We start from the raw sequence: 18539 nt of genomic DNA on the forward strand, positions 1-18539 counted from the left end.
TTATTAATTTTATCGAATGACAACGTTTGTGATACGTGAAACAAATAACTGAAGTTTATGTGGAAAAAGATCGGAATGATGATGATTCCGTCATACCGATGACAGAAAACCTGTCACGAATCCGTCTTGATGAAAAGCTTACGTATTCGCGAATCGACGTTTCTGCAGCATCAGCTTATTTGATGGCAGGTTCGACGGTTCTTTTCAACGTGCGGTCGTTATTAACTCTCTAGATACCAATACCTAGCTACCATATAGCAAAACGTCGAAATAGCCGAATTTTTTTCAGAGCACGGCGCACGAGAAAGTTATTAAATCGTATTATTGATTTTCTATACCTTCCTACTTCGTGCCGATTGAAATGCGCAGAAAAATAGAGACGCAAATGTGATCTAAAAAAATGAATTACAAACTCGATCGCGATGACAATAAAATAATGAATAAAATAATTGCTGCTTATCGCAGTACACACACAAAGTACAAACAAAAGGGAAATATACAATTTATAAATATCCAATTTATAATTATTCACAAATTGTTACGTATACAAATGCTTTTTTTATTGACCAAAGTGCATTATTTTGTATCTTGAGAAGAATTAATTACGTAGTCATAAAATTGCCAAGTTTTAGTTTTCTTTTGTTAAGAATTGTTGCAATTAGCTTGATTTAACATGAGGAGTTAATTTTCTTCGGCTTGCGTAATAAAACTTCTTAATTATACACGCGATTTTTTAAATTAATTTTACACAAACTATAATTTACATCGAAACTCGCACACACACACACACACACACACACACACACACACACACACACACACACACACACACACACACACACACACACACACACACACACACACACACGCATAGAATAGAATTGTAATTTTAATTTTATATGCTGTAAAAATATTTATTTAAAAAATGAAAAGTACACATATATATAAAATATATATATATATATATATATATATATATATATATATATATATGTGTATAATATATATATATATGTTATAGAATTCTATTGCCTGCAATCTGACGTGAATTACAATCGTAAAAGTGCGCTTTATGCTTTTAATAATTTAACTAATTATATGTTAATATATTTAGCATATCATTTCAATTTTTCTCGATATTATAATTGCATTAATTTCGATACATGTCATCACACATTTTCCTGGAGGGAAATTAAAAAAGAAAGTAGGGGGAAAGAAGGAGACGAGAGGAGAAGAGAGAGAGAGAGAGAGAGAGAGAGAGAGAGAGAGAGGGAGAGAAAGAGAGGGATCCTGCGTAATATATTTTAAATGTATAATACGCCTTTTCTTGCGTGGCGAATGACGCCGCGACGTGATTTCATTATGTGTTTCCACTTGTTCAAAGGAATTTTCCGCACAAAACGTGGAAATTTCCCCCCTTTTCTCGCCCTCCCTCCTACCTCGTTCTTCCTCCCCATCGACGACCGCGTGACGGCGAGGCGTCTCGCTCGCGCCGACTGCGCGTGCTGTTGACCGGTCGCCATGGCAACCTAGCGACGAGTCTACAGTGGCCCAAGGTGGATGGACTGCGGGCTGGCGCGCCTGAACAGACAGAGCAGAAGTCAGTGCACGCGCGGACGCGAAGCCGGACGTGTAACGTTCGCCGCTCCTTCCGCCTGCTCTCTCTCTCTCTCTTTCTCTCTCTCTCTCTGTTTGACTCTTTCTCTCTCCTCGTCCCGCCGTGCCGCGACCGTTCTCTCATTTTTGTTTCCTTCTCCTCTCCTCGCCGGATCGCGTCGCGAATTATCCCCCCCCCCCCCCGCGCCTCGAGCGTGTTCATGGTGTTTGTGTCTTGTATCCAGGCCGCTTGGACTGCCGAGGGGAACGCTGACGGTGACATTATGGAGTGATCCGATCGACTTCGCATCAGGTAAGGCTGTAAGGTAGAAAAAGAAAGGAGAAGCCTCGAGAAAGGGAAACGTTAAGGCAATCGCGCGTTAGTCGATACTGACATATGACTGCGAGAGGTTTGAGAGAACCGCGGGGAGGGACTCCGCGTTTTTCTGAGACTGAAAAAAGAAGAATTTTGAGGCGCTTCCGTTTGTCCCCGGGTGTCACGATATTCGTGCGAATGTCTCGCGAGTTCTCGACACGCGAGTTTCTCGATCGCGTGAGCGTACGTGAGCGATCGTTAATGGACACGTAATATCCGTTTCGACATGTCTAACAATCAGTCATTTTCGGTCGAGGTTTCGGACTTGGATGTTGCTTCACGCGGATGACAGTAAATTTCAGTAATCGAGAGATTAAACGACTTTGCCCTTGGGGGAGAAGTTAGATGCGTCGCTTCTCTAATTCAGAAACGGCGTGAGAAACGGAGTAATCGTCATCAAATCGGAGTGCATCGACACTCGACGTCCGTTGCAAGTTGACGGCCGAAATGACATTCCGGACGCTCGATTACGCTCGTATGCGCTATATTGTCCATAACGAATGCAAGTGTGTTGAAATTAAATAGTCGTAAATTGTAGCGAAGGATACGCGAAAATGAATATGTCGTGGAGTGCTGTGTGTAATATCGGGAAAGAATTATTAATTAAACAATTCCTTCCTAAGCAACATTGAAAATAAAAGAAAGCGCAGGAAAATTGTTTAAATTTATTTAGTTAAATTTACGAAGTGTTTCTCAAGTATTATTTAAGGATGTATTATACACATCAGTTAACATTGAAAAAAATTATGAAAAATTATAGATTATTTTTTATCATATTTTAAAGTAATATGAAAAATTTTGTAGTGATTTAAACTGGAAATTAAAATTTATTTAAATTTAAATGATAAATATGTTTTAATAAAAATGTAATTAGGAAATAACGACGAATAAATCTCAATTTTTTTTATATAAGTACTTTAAATATAATTCAAGATGATTTATGTAAAATTTCATTGCGATGAAATCAGAGATTAGTTATTTTGTAGATAAAAATTAAATTTTTATTAACAGTACAAACGGTAGTAACAAATAAAATTAAATTTTTATTTACAGATACAACTAATCTCTGCGTCGCAATGAAACTTTACATAAATAATTTTGAATATTTATAATTATATAAAAAAAATAGAAATTTTTGTCATTATTTGTTAATTACATTTCCATTAGAGCACACTTCTATTTAATACTTACTTAAGTAATTTTTGATCTATATCTCTTCTAAATCAACGCTAAACATTTTTATATTATTTTTAAATGCGATTTAGAATAATCTGTATATTTCTCATAATTTTTTCATTGTAAGTATAAAAATTATGAAAATAAGTGATATATTCTTAACATATTTCAAATTGAAATTATTTTACGATAAAAAGCTCATATGAACATATCCTAAATGTCTTCTTTCAGAGATATAAAAGAATCCATCATCGTAAAATCATCGTTTTTTTATATAGCATTTTGATAAAAAGTTATCAAATAACAGCTAGTAACATAGCACGGTTTCTCGGCCAGCAGGATCTTGATTGCTAAATAAAAAAAATTCTTTTATATGAAATAAATTCAAATAATCATTTCACCGACTACGTGCCACTTAATTTAGCAGACTTCCAACGTGGTTTCAATAGAAATTCTAATAATTCAATGATCAAATATTTTTAATATTAATTAAAATCCCTTTTTATTATATAAGGGGATTTTTATTATGTAAAAAGTTATTTTTTTTTTTATATAATTTATACTGTGCAAACAGTTTGCAAAGGGTATATGTAAACTGGGAGGAGCGTTCTTCGAGATATGCCTCGCTACGGTCAAGTAGATATAGTCAAATAAAGGTCAGACATGCCGTACTCACTTGCCGAACACACACGGATTTCATTTGGAATTTTAAGCGTTTGTCGCGTTGCATTTCTCAGTGAAATTAACAAACATTCGCAGCGCATACAGAAATTGTCTTGCGCGTTTAGGAACATTATCTGCATCGCTAAATGACCGCAGAATTGGTTTATTAACAATTGACGAGCTCGCTCGCATCTCGCATCCCAATTAATGACGTCGCATGTAATACATAACGTTATTTTATATGTTTTGTTGTACGATGTACGATATATGCGATACTGCAGACTGCATTTTACATGCGAAATAACATCGTGCTAAAAAAGTAATTTTCCACAATTTATTCGTATTTATTTCTCAATACAGCAGTTGCAGTATTTAATTTGCGCAAATTTATTAATTTATTAATCGTCAATAAAACGTTTCCCGTTATTTACGGTCGACTTAATGGGAGTAGTTGGTAATAATTTGAATAATTTGCGAAGTACACATGTTAACAATTAATATCACTGTTTTCGATAAGCAAATCATAAAGTGAATTCGATGGAAACGAGACGGGAGAGAAGAATATTTCTGAAATATAATTATAATTTATTTCTTTTTTTAAATGGGATGAGTTTGCATAAATATGACATTTTTTTTATCGGTCTTTTGTCTACGCTCGACTGCGCAAGAAACTTCGTTGCAGACGTGACATTTCGTAAACGTGATGACGTAATATATACATATACATGATTTTATATGTGTGGAAGTAGAGTTACTCGTCCAAGTAATAGTAAAGTCTCAATTTTGCCGAGCAAAGGGGAAGTCGGTTATCATGTAACTTTATTGTGCGAAACTTTGCTTTGAAAGAACATTTGTAGTTATGCGTAATGCTAATTTAAATATTTACATCGTACCATATGCTATATAAATATTAAACTAGACTTGTAGAGGATACGAGGAAGCTCCTCGTTAATTTTTAAAGTTTTGCAATTATTAGAAACAATACATCATCCAACAACATCGTCAACTCCTAACGATACTCTAGGTCTTACGTTTCCCTAAATGAAATGCTCTGGAAAAAAAAAAAAAAAAAAAAAAAAAAGTCAAGTCGTGTCTGTGATCCATAAATAGCCGGTGATCCAATACCACGAGAGATTCTAAAAATAAAGAGCTCCGTCGTCTCCGCAAATTTATACGGTCCGATTTGAAAAGTCGATATCGGCTGATCGATGGGAAAGCTATATTAGCGATCGCAAAAGTTTTTTTAACGCATAAGACAGCGGGAATGATGGGTTCGCGATCGCGCACTTGGCAAGGAGATTATTTTCGATATAGCGCTCGGGTTCGATTTCAAGCCACGGCGTGGGAACTTCATCGCTTCGAGCCGGTGCCGGACTTCCGCATAAACGAGGTGAACTATAGCTTAGGGCTTCACGTTGCGAGAACGTGCTCCAAAGTCCGAGTTTGCTTTGAGTTTTATTGAAGTTAAGCGACGAGGGAGAAACGACGTGCGACCAAATTCTTCCCGATCGATGACCTCGATCGGGGTCTTTAATTTAAAGATTACCTTTCTTAATCACACGCAGAAAAAAAATTAGTCTCAAATCAAGATTGCGATATTTTCGTATATAAGCAAGAATATTATAATTTTCTTAGAAAAATTTTTTCAATCTCAATTGATCGATGCAAGTAAAAATATTTTCATATATGAGCAAGAATATTATAATTTTCATTATAATGGAAGATTTTTAGTCTTGAGTTGGACAAAAGTAATATTTGTATCAATATAAATTTAATCAAATCAGGATCTTTAATTTAAAGATTATTTTTCTTAATTACACGCAGAAAAAAAATTAGTCTCAAATCAAGATTGCATATTTTCGTATATAAGCAAGAATATTATAATTTATAAGTAAAAATAGTTTATATATGTAAGCAAGAATATTGTAATTTTTCATATAGAAGACTTTTAGTCTTGAGTTGAGCAAAAGTAATATTTGTATCGATATAAATTCAATCGGATCAAGGTTAAAATTTTTAAAAGTAGTCTTGCTTACGTATGATAATATTTGTCTTAATTTTTTTCTGTGCAGTTCATCAAGATCATATACCGAAATATAATTTTACTGTGAACTTTACAAATTTGGTCAGATATAAATTTAAAAATTAATTTTGTTGGACCATCAAAAATTATTAGGTAGTACATTTAAATATCGCAAAATTTCTTTATATTTCAACAACTACTTTGAAAACTCGTTTTACACAATTATTTTGATAGAATCCAACAAAATTATTTTTTAGATCTACATCCAGCAGACTGTTCTTTCCGTGTATCTTTAGATGACGTTCAAACATAATGTTCAGCGTTCGTATGATTCTGCACACAAATTATCATATCCCGCTGGTTGGAAAACCGTCTTAAACGGAGGGTTAGTTTGTTCTAAAAGAAAAAAAAAATCAGCAACTAAGTTAAATCAAATTTGCAGTCAAGTTAATTTTAATTTAAACAGAGAGGAGCGTACATTAAAATATTTCTCTGAAATTAAGATTTGCGTCAGCTTCGCTCGCAGCTGAAGTAGAAAGGAAGAGTTACCGTATATTCTCGAAACCTCGCAAGGTTTACCATCGCAAAAACCGCTTCCGGATATCTCGTTCTCGACCAAGCTGCTCCTGCTCTCCATCGCGGGTTATAAAGACCAAGGAAAGTGATACCGGTATTTGCATGTTTGCACATTTGTTGCGCGATTCCGCTGTATGCATTCTCTCCGCATAAGTCACGGAATTACGTGCAGCCCCGTGTAGTCGCGCAAGGTGCTTCCGTGATATTAATTTATGACTTTGCATCGCTTGATCTTAACTCGTAAGCACGCGCCCGGGATAACTAAGAGCCCCCCCCCCCCCAGCGTTCCCATTATCTTTCGGCAACTGCAAGAGAGCGGGAATTTAAATAACGTACTAACGCATGAAGTGAATAACTACTTTAGAATCAGAAATATTGGTAAACATGCTTGTCAGTAAGCAGAGTTAGGCAAAATTGAATATAAATTAAAAAAAAAAAAATTGCATCAAAATTTAGTTTTAGATGAAGTCGATTTAAATTGAAGGAAAGGACAAAGAATCTTCGTCCTTTTCAAAGTTGATTTTATACAGCCGCGGTATATGTTTTTATAACGTATAACGTGAAATGTAAAATAAATTGCGTACTCCAATCCTTTTGAGCGGATAAATAAAATATCATTATATAAATATTCTGCGTTTCAATGCTGAGTTTATGGTTCAGGATGGAAATTTGGAAAAAATTTTATTTTATAACGCGAAAAGAAATTTATTTTTGTGGGAATGCTTTTAAATTCTCGTCTCAATACCGACATTTCTTCGTCGATTACATAAACTCCGTTCCGCGTAGTATTGATTCGCGCAGTCACTCGGCCGCCCCTTTCGCGGCGGCCCTACTTTGCTTAGATTAGTGTAACAAAAGGACGATCTTCTTTCAGTCGCTGGCGGAGGCTAAATGGAAGGAAAGCCGGCGCACACTATTCTTATTTTGCTCGAAGGTCAAAGGGAAGAAGCGTAACGGTTCCGCCCGTAATTCTTAACACCTTTTCCGCCTGCGCCTCTGCCTCGCGTTCAGCGCCTTTTTTCGCCTCTCGTTCTTGCCCCGGCCGCGTTGACAAGAGGAATGGAAAAAGAATCTCTCGGATGGCGCAAAAGCGCAATTTGTCCCGAAAAACAACCGGTTTTATCGCGCCCGCCCTCCGACATCGCGTCGGATTTGTCATTTGTTCGGCGATCGACCGCGTTTTCATTCGCGGCTCGCCGTGAAATCGACGATGGGCTTATCGATTTGGCTAGGGACTTTTTTTATAGAGAGAGAGAGAGAGAGAGAGAGAGAGAGAGAGAGAGAGAGAGAGAGAGAGAGAGAGCTCGCGACAAGCAAATATTTAAAGCGCGTTGCGTTGGTCGACCTTTCTCGTATTCGCGCCATCCAGCTATTCGACCAAGTTTCGTGGGAACGACACGGTCTCTTTGTACTTGAATGTAGAACAATTGCATTGCAATGCGAAATTGTAGATATATTTGGCAATGGGGAATATTACTTTAATGTAGGAGAATATAATGTAAGTAGCAAAGCTACTAGTACACCTGCGCTTGCCACGGAAATAATGTTAATACACAGTTTTGGTAATATTTGAGGAAAATACGAAATTAAATGTACAAATTGCAACATATATATATATATATATATATATATATATATATATATAGTATTTGATACATTCGTGATGCACCATAAGTTTATATATTTATATGGTACACATCATGTTGTGCGAATACGCATCAATTTTTATTACTTATTATAGATACATTGTATTTGTGATTAATAAAAAGAATATAATTATATTATATAAGAATATATTAAATATATCCGTTGAAAGATTTTATAATGCTTTGAGATGATACGTGCAGCCTCAGTGCAAAATGAAGCATTCATGTGGAAATTCAATTATTTCATTCTATCGGACTACCGCGATCGTTCTCATTTATCTATATTGATATGTCCGTGTCACTATACACTCGTGATTCGAAAGAAATATGATCGCAAATATTCTCTAACGGATTGTGAATTTGAAAGTATATCCGGCCGACGATTCGACGTGAGCTTCTAGCGTATTATTTGCAGCGGGACGGTAGAAAAGCTTTAAGCCCGATCTGGCGCCGGGCCAATTTTCCGCCAATGGTAACCCGGTACACGTTTTCGCGGAAAAAAGAGGAAACGGAGGTCGTGAATAACCCCATTGATGTGTAATCAGTACGTGAAAATGTCCTACGGCGCTTTAATAAACCGATACGAGTTGGTTAGTTCGGGAACGGTTCGCTTCGGCCACTCCGATTCGAAAGCTTGATTTCAGGCTTTTTAGCTTGTTGATAATATTATTCTACGCGAATTCGCCATGAGAGCGAATTTTAAACGTATGCAAATGGATTACGATAATCACGGACGTTTTTCGAAATCACCCTATTTTACCAACAATAAAATTTGTATATCCATGACGCAAGTTGGAAATATCCTGTCTAGATATTCAACGGACAGATCGAGCGATATCAAATTCACGGCGAACTAATTAACAAATGGATATTATTAATGGAATTATTTGAGAAAAGATGGGAAATTCGAGATTAATTTTTTTAAATTGCTTGGTACATCAAAATGGTGTATGAAATTATTATCTTTTATTATGGAAGTGATACAACATTTTATTATTTATATACATTATTTGACTTTAAAATGGAGAACAACAATATTTTATTAATTTCTTAAATTGCTTCTGAAATTTCTTACAAGGGAATTGGCTGGCAAATTATTGTCGAGTGACTTATGGATTAATTTTTTATTTGTATAATTTCATTATGCGTCGTTAGGGATGACGATTAATTTTAATCCGTGTAAAAAGGTTTGCGATAGAAAAGGAGAAAAACGCTTATGGAATTATAAGTCTTTATCTTCTGTGACGAGTCGCGATCCTGACTTGCCTTTCTCAACAATTAGTCGTCAGTACTGCAGAGGTTTCATAAGAATCCCCTTAAGACAGAGGGATTTCGCGGAACGTAACCACGAAGGGCTGGCTTAAGCTCGGAAAACATAATTAAAGTGCCTTCAAGTTTTCCATTTCACGTTAATTCCTGCTTTTATCAGCCGCTTCCCCGCCCTTGCTCGACAAAATACGTTTTAAATATCCCAGAAGTTTTTCCCGTTAGTCGCATACGATAACTTTTGATAAATGTAGCGAGTATTGTGAAGATTTTTGCGACTTACTGATAGCGAGAATTTATTTCAAGCTATTTTTATTTACCTTTTTGTTATAACGCTTTTGCAATTAATCGTTGAGAAAGATTCGCTTTCTTCGCGCGCGCGCGCACACACACACACACACACACACACACACACACACACACACACACACACACACACACACACACCATACCCACCCACACCCACACCCACACCCACACCCACATCCACACCCACACTCCACACACACACACACACACACACACACACACACACACACACACACACACACACACACACACACACACGTACGAATTTTTTTCATAATTTAGAAAGTCGCGTCTAGATCTATAAATCTATTTCAGCCGAGCTAATCCAAATGGTAAATTTTATCGCACAATTTAGTGGAATGATAATTTTGTTGTCTAAATCATACTATAGGATGAAACGCTAATGTGAAGTATGTCTGTGCGTTGAGTGTATTTGCAACTCGACATACTCGACCGCGCAGGTGTTGCCAAATGTGGATATGTATAAACTAAACTTGTAGTGCGCCAGAAGTAGTCTAGGTTGGCTAAATGACATCAAGGACTGCCAGTTTGCGGTCTATCTCCGAGTCTATTATTAGTCTAACAGCTGTTATTAACAGCTGTCTTTATTAAAACGTAAACTCGCAACAGACAATGTATCATGTTTCATTACATTACACTATGAAAAAAAAAAAAGATATGAAACTTTATCTTTTCCTATATAATTTTTACGTGTTAAAAGAAACACGTTAAAAGAAATAATTTTGAATGAATTTTGAAAATTATATTAAGATTGATGTATTATTATTTAAGCAATATCAATTATCTTTTTTTATGATTTATCTAAAAAAAATATTCCCCAAGTTTATATTTAAACTCTTTTTTTAATTTTTTAATTTTCCCCAAAGCTTGCGAAATTATTTATGTTTATTATACTAATAATATATATTTATAATATTTATAATAATATTTAATATATATATATATATATATATAAAATAATATTTAACTTTCGCAAAAAAAATAATAATTAATGTGCCGTATGTCTGAAAGCGAAATCTGTCGGTGTATTTCAGTTTGAGTCTTATTTCATCAACAAATCACGGAAGGAAGTCACATTTCTTAATCTAATCCTTGATTCCCCTATCCGTATATACAATCGCCGCACATTATCTCTCACGGGGGGTAGAGAATCTTCGAGATTTCACGTTGCACTCGCCAAAGGCCATAGATACTCCGAGTAAAAGATGCAGAGATAAAAAGAGGATTAAGACATGGCGGGTTGTACCATCCTCTCCTCCTCTTTTCTTTCTCTCTCTCTCTCTCTCTCTCTCTCTCTCTCTCTCTCTCCCTCTCTCTTCCTCTTTCCCTGCCACCCTTTCCCTTATCTCCTGTCCTCTCCTCGTTCTTCCGTGTAATTGTAAACTTACACTCGCGCGCACCATAAATTTCTCTCGTCTTGGCTTACTTTTAAAATTTAGTATTCACGCGAACCGCCTATTCCCCGAGCTGCCCTCTACTCATTGTGCACTGGTAGAAAAAAGTTCAAGTAATTTCGCGCCGCACCATGCCACGGTCGTGGCCGCCACCACTGTACGTGGTGTATTGATAAGAAAAAAAAAACCGAAACTTCACTCCCCCGGTCCTCTATTGTCTTGCGCGCTTTTTATTGCGTCGTACCGCTTTTAATGTTTTCACTCACCGCACCGCCGTGAGGTGTAAAATCAACTTTGCGATGTCGTCTGACACGTGATCTTTACTGACCTTTGTCTCGCGTTAAATCAAAAGTCGCGTTCAAAAAGTTGTCAAAAAGTTTCCACGAAATTACGTACTGTTACTTTTACTGGCAACATTTTCCTTTATTTATTTTTATTTGATTTTTTTCTCGAAATTTTTTTACGTTATCATTTTTTATGTTATCATTGTTGTCATTTATTTTATTTGTTGCGCATTGTTGCGACGAGAAGCTTTCTGAAACTTTGTATATTTTCGATATATTCGTTTCCTCCATTATCGGATCGAGCGAAATCGAGCATACTTCTTCGTGACCTTTTATAAAATATTAAATTTGCGAACTTTTTTCTCTCTTTCTCTCTCTTTCTTTCTTTTTCAAAGAATGTGATAGCGGCCAAGTTACGCGGAACGACGGCAAGACATCCGTAGCTCTCTTAACGTGATATAAAAACGGAGCTCACGTTTTTATATTTCAGCAATGGCCGAAATGAGTGAATTGCAACTAGGCTTGATTGATAGTTGAGAATTAAATTATCTAACAAAAATTATTTCAGTTTTCACATTCGTGTCGAATGAAAATATTACACTGTAAAATCAAAATGTGAAAAATCTTACAAAATATGCCTAAATGACTTCTTTATTATTATTTTTTTTTTTTTTGCTATAAATATGAATATGTGTTTCCAATTTTCATACCCAGAATTGCATTTACATAGACTTATATTCCATCCCCACTTATTAACCCCGGAAGAAATTTTTTAAATGTCCAAAAGACGTAAATAATAAAAAATATAATAAATAGCATTTACCTAAATATGTAGAATTATTACAAGGAAAGAAAGAACTAAGAAAATTCACCTAAAATTACAAGCTGCAAATACTGATAAAGTGCACTTAAAAATTACTTAACTCGATATGCTACGAAGATCTGAAGTAAGTAATCAAAATTTCGAAGAAAACTCTCGAGAGATGTTTTTTCATAAAAAAAAAAGAAGAAAAAAAAAGAATATATTATAACTCCTCGCGCACGAAGGGATTCGAGGAACACGTTACTTTCACTTTTCGCCCTCTTTTCATACTTTCCTTCTTTTCCATATGTATACGAAACGAGATTACCGTGGCAAACGTAATTCTCCCCTTTTCGCCCTTTTCTTCCTCCGTACTTTCCTCCTCGTACTCTTCTTCTGCTTTCACAGATCTTGCTTTTTGGAGAACTCGGTTTGTCTCATCTTTCCGGCAGGATCTGTCCGAAGAAAACGAGCCACTCTCCCTCGTACAGAAACACCCTCGCGCATTTCCTATTCGCTGAGAAAATGAGATCATGCCGAATGACGACGGGGGATGACATAATTTTGGAAGATTCGCCTCTCTCTGTGTTTATATATATAGGCCTCGCAAAGTAGCGCGGGGAAAATATGTTTTCCTTTAACGATATGAAAATCATGGAAACTCGCGAATTATTTGTGTGGCTCATTTATTCGCACAAATTTTATTGCGATTCAACTCTTCTTTAGTTTGCGTTGCATAAATTGCGACATGAAGCGTGCTTTGTTTGCTTGGAATAATTATAAAATGTCATTCCGTTAGTAATAAGGCGTCGTATGGATCTTGTTATAAAGTTTATTATTCCGTTACCTATTTAATGCTTTGCGCAAATAAATCTTCTCGCGTAATTCGAAGCTAAAGCTCTACAACAGTTTGCCGGATCTTCATTGTGCGAGAACGCGAAATATTGTTCAACAAATAAGTTCAGAGTGCAATGACACGCTTTATTCGCTTTGTCAAACAATTTATTTTAATCTGAGACGTGACGTAAATACAAGACAACGATAAATGCGAGGACTATGGACGGCATTATACCGCCGCGTGATCCGGCGCATAAATAAAGATTTATTCATAAATAAGACGCGATGTAGTTTGCCGTGAACAAACTTTGTTCGCGGGACACAATATAAAGTTTGTTTGGTAAGCTTCGGCCGCCTATCCGACAGGGGGACTCTTCCCGTTGCTTTTTGATATTAGCGATGCCAAAGGAACCAGAGGGCGAAATCGCCGTGGAATAAATGTAAAAAAAAACTTTAAACTTTCGACCGAGGTGGATGGACGTACGTAGGACGTCATCTTTCGTATCGTGCCACGGCAGAGATCCGGTTGCCCTCCGGTAGATCCTTTCTGGCGATGGAGGATTTCCCCGAGGACGGGCGCGTAAATATCGAGGGATATGAAAAATGCACCGGACGAAATAGAAAAAAAAAGTTTTCGCCATAAATAAAGATTTGCTTATCTCATAAATAACATGGACGACCGCGGCGATACAAAAGTCGAAGACTCCTCAAGCTACGATATAAAGTTCGCGGGTTACCTTAAATATCCTGCCAGGAACAAGCCATATTTTTCCGATGGGTGAGTGCCTCCCCTCGGCCATCAGAAGTTTCTCTCGAATTTTCATCCGAATAAATAATGGATCTCCTATTTTTAAATTTCGATCACAGCAGATGATATGATCGACGTTAAATCTTTGCCAAAATGAAACGACCAATGAAGCTCTAATTTTTCTTTTAATTCGTTTAATGCAGTTAGAAAAAAAAACTTGATTTATCTAACACACTGAATCTCATTTATATATATCATTGACATATTGTACGACTGAAAGATGAGGAATGCGAAGGAAAAAAATATAAAAATGTCAGAATTGTTATTTTAGAATTACGAATATGAAAGCTTTTTTTCTTGGCCGGCGAATAGTCGCAGTTTCTCCTCAGCTGTTAACACACAAGTAAATATACATCCGCGAATAATAAAAGACTGAGACTGTCTCGTGCAACATTGACGTCTCCAAAGTTCGCTATATAAATTCCGTTTGAATGGGTGCAATGTCTCATCATTTAGAATTTCTCCGAGCTCGGATAGGCCATGGCAGTGGAACATTACTTCCGGATGAAGCATCTCAACTACTCCGTGCCGCCTTGCGACGCAGCGGCAGATTCTTTCTATACAGTGAGAAATACCATTCTAAGAGGATACCTCTTGGAGGTGGTAAAGGGGACGACCTCACCTAACTTAGCTACCACCGCGGCTGTAGCAATAAACATTCTGTAGTTCGCAAGGGTGCGAAGGAAGGGTGAGGAAACGCAATTGCTCTTCAGCACTCCTCCCTTATTTCGGTGCTCTCTTCTCTTCTCTCTTCTCTTTTCGTAAAAGGTGATTAACCCGTTGAGTTTCCGAGTAACTCTCCCGTTATCATGTAACGAAAATTATCACTGTCGAGACGAAGTTTTTTACGAGTATTATATTACGTAACGTTCTCTCTCTCTCTCTCTCTCTCTCTCTCTCTCTCTCTTCATGTTCATATAACTCTGATTACAAAATTCCGTTATGTTAATAACGCTGTTACTAAATTATATTAATTTAGTAATTAACGGCGTTAAATTTTTTAATATATATATATATATATATATATATTATATCTATTTTTTTATATATAATTGTAATGTATGATATGATTAATGTATGTATCGCGCTATAAATACACACGAGACCTGAATGACCGATATCGAGTCGAGTGACGATGAGAAGTATGCGATTGAGTTGAGATGCGCCGTCATTAGCCGTATAACAGGAAGGTGCTAGAAATTACGCTCGCACAGAATCGGGTAATTATTCACCTTTTAGTAACGAATAAAAACTGCTATATAAGGGGTAAGGAGTTTCTGAATGCAGCGAAGTTAGCAACATCGCGCAGTTGCAGGTACTTTAGTGCTTCCGTTTTTGTCTCGGCCGGATGCAGCCGGATATGTTTGCGAAGTTCGAAGCGACGGAAAAAGCCCTTCCAGCGCGCGCGCATGCGCGCGCGCGCGCGCGCTCGAGAGATGCTCCGGAGAGCTGTCCCTTTTTGGCTTACCGTACGTCATCTTCCACCGTTCTGCGGCCAATCGACTTAAATTGCAATAACTTAGCTCCTCGCACTGGTCTCAAGTACAATTTCCGCGATATAACAAAAAGCAGAGCCATTGTGCTTGCTCTGATATCGTGGCGGCTAGTTGCAGCGAGTTCCATTAACAGGGAATCTATTACGAGGTACTTTTTTGTCGTCACGCGAGTTATCCAGCGCCAAATAATCAACGCCCAAAAAAAAAAAAAAAAAAAATAAAAGAGATAGATGTAAAAGAGACATAAGAGAGATTAGATATAAAAGAGGAGAGAAAAGGAAAGAGAGAGACAGAGAGAAACGTTTAGATATAAAAGAAGAATATTCTGCTACGAAAGGCTGTGAAATTAGCGCAAGATATTTGTGATTTTTCGACAAAAGTTACATATTCCGATATCGGTACGTCATAATTCAGCGGGTAAAAAGCATTATAATTTCTTTAGAGTACAATTTTGTAGATATCGTAGATGCGCGGAAATGCACACTTTGCGCGCAATTGCCGTGAAGAAATATATAGACTATTTTCACGTGGCTGTTCTACTCTGTCGATATGCCGATTTCAATAACCGATACGTATGTTTATATCCTTTCATCTTTGTGCGGCACGGCTTCTCTCGCAAACTGCTGCATAAAACCGATTTGCTCGTGAAAGACTTTCGGTATAACTTTCACGTTTATGAAGTTGAAGATACGGAAAGTTTTCTTTGCGCGCCGCGATCTCAAACTTCGTCGGGCTTTTGTCTTCGGGCGAAGTACCTTCGATGATGATTCTGATTTTCATATCCTTCATACGGCGTACTTTTATACGCCGCGAAGTGAGAACATTGAGATCAGTGCCACGGCAATTTGCGAAAACAATACGAGCCATCGTATCTCGACAAGCGAATGAAATTAGATAAATTAAAATATATTTTTAGATGTGCTGATATAAGACAAGAGATAATGCTATTTTATGTGTTTCCTTACGTTTATTATTTTTTTTTTTTTTTTTATATATTATATGGTATGAATTACATATTTTTTATTATAACGAATGTTATTAAGCAGTTTTTTAATCGATGAATTTCTTGACTATCTCGATTGTATAAGTATTTAATTTGTAAAAATTGTAGAACAAAATTAAGAATTGAGATAAGGGATGTATTTGTATAGAATAAGAATTAGAATTTCATAATTTTATAAAAGTAAGATTAATATTTTTAGTTTTATATCATATGTAGAAAAATTTCTACTTGGTTTAGCATAAATGGGATATTTCTATTCATTTTATTTCTATGTAATATTGTGATTTCATCGAAAAAATGAGAGGAACAAACGATCGAAGAAGTTTTCTTCTGCAAAGCAGAAGAACTTGGAAATCTTGTCTTTCGTAGATCTACATCAGGATACGAATTTTCCTATAGAGTGAATTTTCACGTTCAAGAAAATACGTTAGAACAATTCAATATTCTCCAAGTTTGAAAACGCGCAGACGAAGACCATAAAAGCTTTCGATATATACATTTCAACAGATTTTCTAATTTTTTTTTTTTATATTGGCCGTTTGTTATATAAAACTTTTCTTTTTTAACAATTTAATATGAAATAAAATATATTAAATAAAAAAAAATTACTCGTTAAACGTATTTCTTTCTATATATCAGATTTATTTAATTTTCTTATCTTGATGTTTTATTATTAATATGTGATGAAATTGTTGTTTATGTTTTTAAAGATTAAATGATGAATATACGAGTGTATGTCTAAAAAATATTCATATTATAAAAAAAAAAGTATTGTAATTAATTTTACTCATATAATATGAATGAAGATGTATGCGAAATTTGTTTCAAACACTTTTCAGGCGACTTTAATACATAGCGAGCCACAGGATCTGTTTCAGTTAACTCTTGCATGATTACAGGCCTCGTTACGTTTATTGCTCCCCATAGGCTGAGTTAGTTGAGAATTAGGAAATTTACAAAGCAATTCCTATTATCGTTGACTGCGTCCGCCGCCGTTGAAATAATTATACTTCGATGAATATCGCGGCGTCATGTCGGTCTCGGAGCCGGCGCGATCTCGAACTGCTCGCAAAGTTCGTCGACGTTAATAGTCAAGTTCGTCATATTTATCGTGGTTGTTTGTCAGTATTTATGGCGCTTTGCTCCGGGACGAAAAAATATCCGGGGAAAAATAATTTATTACTCGGAAACGTCGGGGCTTCCCGGTGGCTGTGATTTCTCGAGCCTGCATTTTTTACGGCGCTATATCTCTGCGAAATATTGAAATTTTCGTTTAAAAAATTACGTAAGTCAAGTCAGTTTTGCACCAATCTCCTTTATTCGTTGAAGAAATATAATAAAATTAAAATAAGATCTTTATAATGTTTTCAGTGTAATTAATTTAAAATACGTATAATTACATATCTTTAAAACTTATATATTTATATATATTATTATATATTGTTATTAATATTAAATCAAATTTTATTTATTTATTTATCAAATTTATATATTATTATATATTATTAATATATATTTATATATTATATATATATTATTTTTACAAGTGTAAGTATGTAAGAATCTACTTCTATCTTACTTACTTATTATTTCCTTGTTTAAACAACATTCAAATCGGAATTTGAATTACGTAATGAGTACACGCGGCGACGCGGATGACAAACGGATACACGGAAAGGGTAAGATAAGCGTGTCAGAAAAGTTGCTAAGCGAAAAGTCGTCACATCTGGCTGCAGAATGAAGTTCCTCCCGCATGCACATCGCGCAAGTAGAAGCACCGTGTCGAGCTGTCCCGCGCAAAACTTTCGTGCCTCGTTCGTATTCGACGGCACGACACAAAAATTTGCAAGTAAATGAACGGGACCTAAACGTCCATCTCTTCTGGCCGCTAGTACACCGACTCTCGAGTTTGAGCCAAAGTACAACAAAGACAGAGAGTTTGAACAGAGAAGCGCCGGAAGAGGAGGATGAAGCGGGGCGGGGAGGGGAGGGGAGGGGCGGGGAGAGGGAGGTAGACGGTGAAATCTCCTGTCACGGCATTAATTAATCGTCCCAACTTTTAAGTAAATCGTCGTGCAGCGTTCCTCCCCCCTTCCCTCCCCCCCGTTCTTCTCCCGCCGCCTTTATCGTTGCCATTCTGCATGTCACCGACTGGCATCGTCGGACTATTCGTCATTTGGACTGCAGCGAGTGTTTCCAAAACATAAATTTCTATCTGACGCCGTGCAACTTTCGAAGTGCCCGTCGTGACCAGTGGCGACGA

At 36.5% G+C, this 18539-nt stretch overlaps 1 protein-coding gene across 1 annotated transcript in view; it reads left to right on the top strand.

Moving 5' to 3' along the window:
- The first annotated feature begins 1549 nt into the window (after positions 1-1549).
- The window catches only part of rho-6 (serine protease rhomboid 6), a 123060-nt gene continuing 106070 nt past the window's right edge, over positions 1550-18539 (top strand). Inside the window, exons 1-2 of the mRNA XM_089078537.1 lie at positions 1550-1600; positions 1842-1909. The gene's annotated coding sequence lies outside the window, so the exon portion shown is untranslated. The remainder of the gene's footprint in view (positions 1601-1841; positions 1910-18539) is intronic.

This window comes from Pogonomyrmex barbatus, unplaced genomic scaffold, assembly GCF_055798465.1.
Source record: "Pogonomyrmex barbatus isolate J1 unplaced genomic scaffold, ASM5579846v1 scaffold23, whole genome shotgun sequence".
NCBI lineage: Eukaryota > Metazoa > Arthropoda > Insecta > Hymenoptera > Formicidae > Pogonomyrmex > Pogonomyrmex barbatus.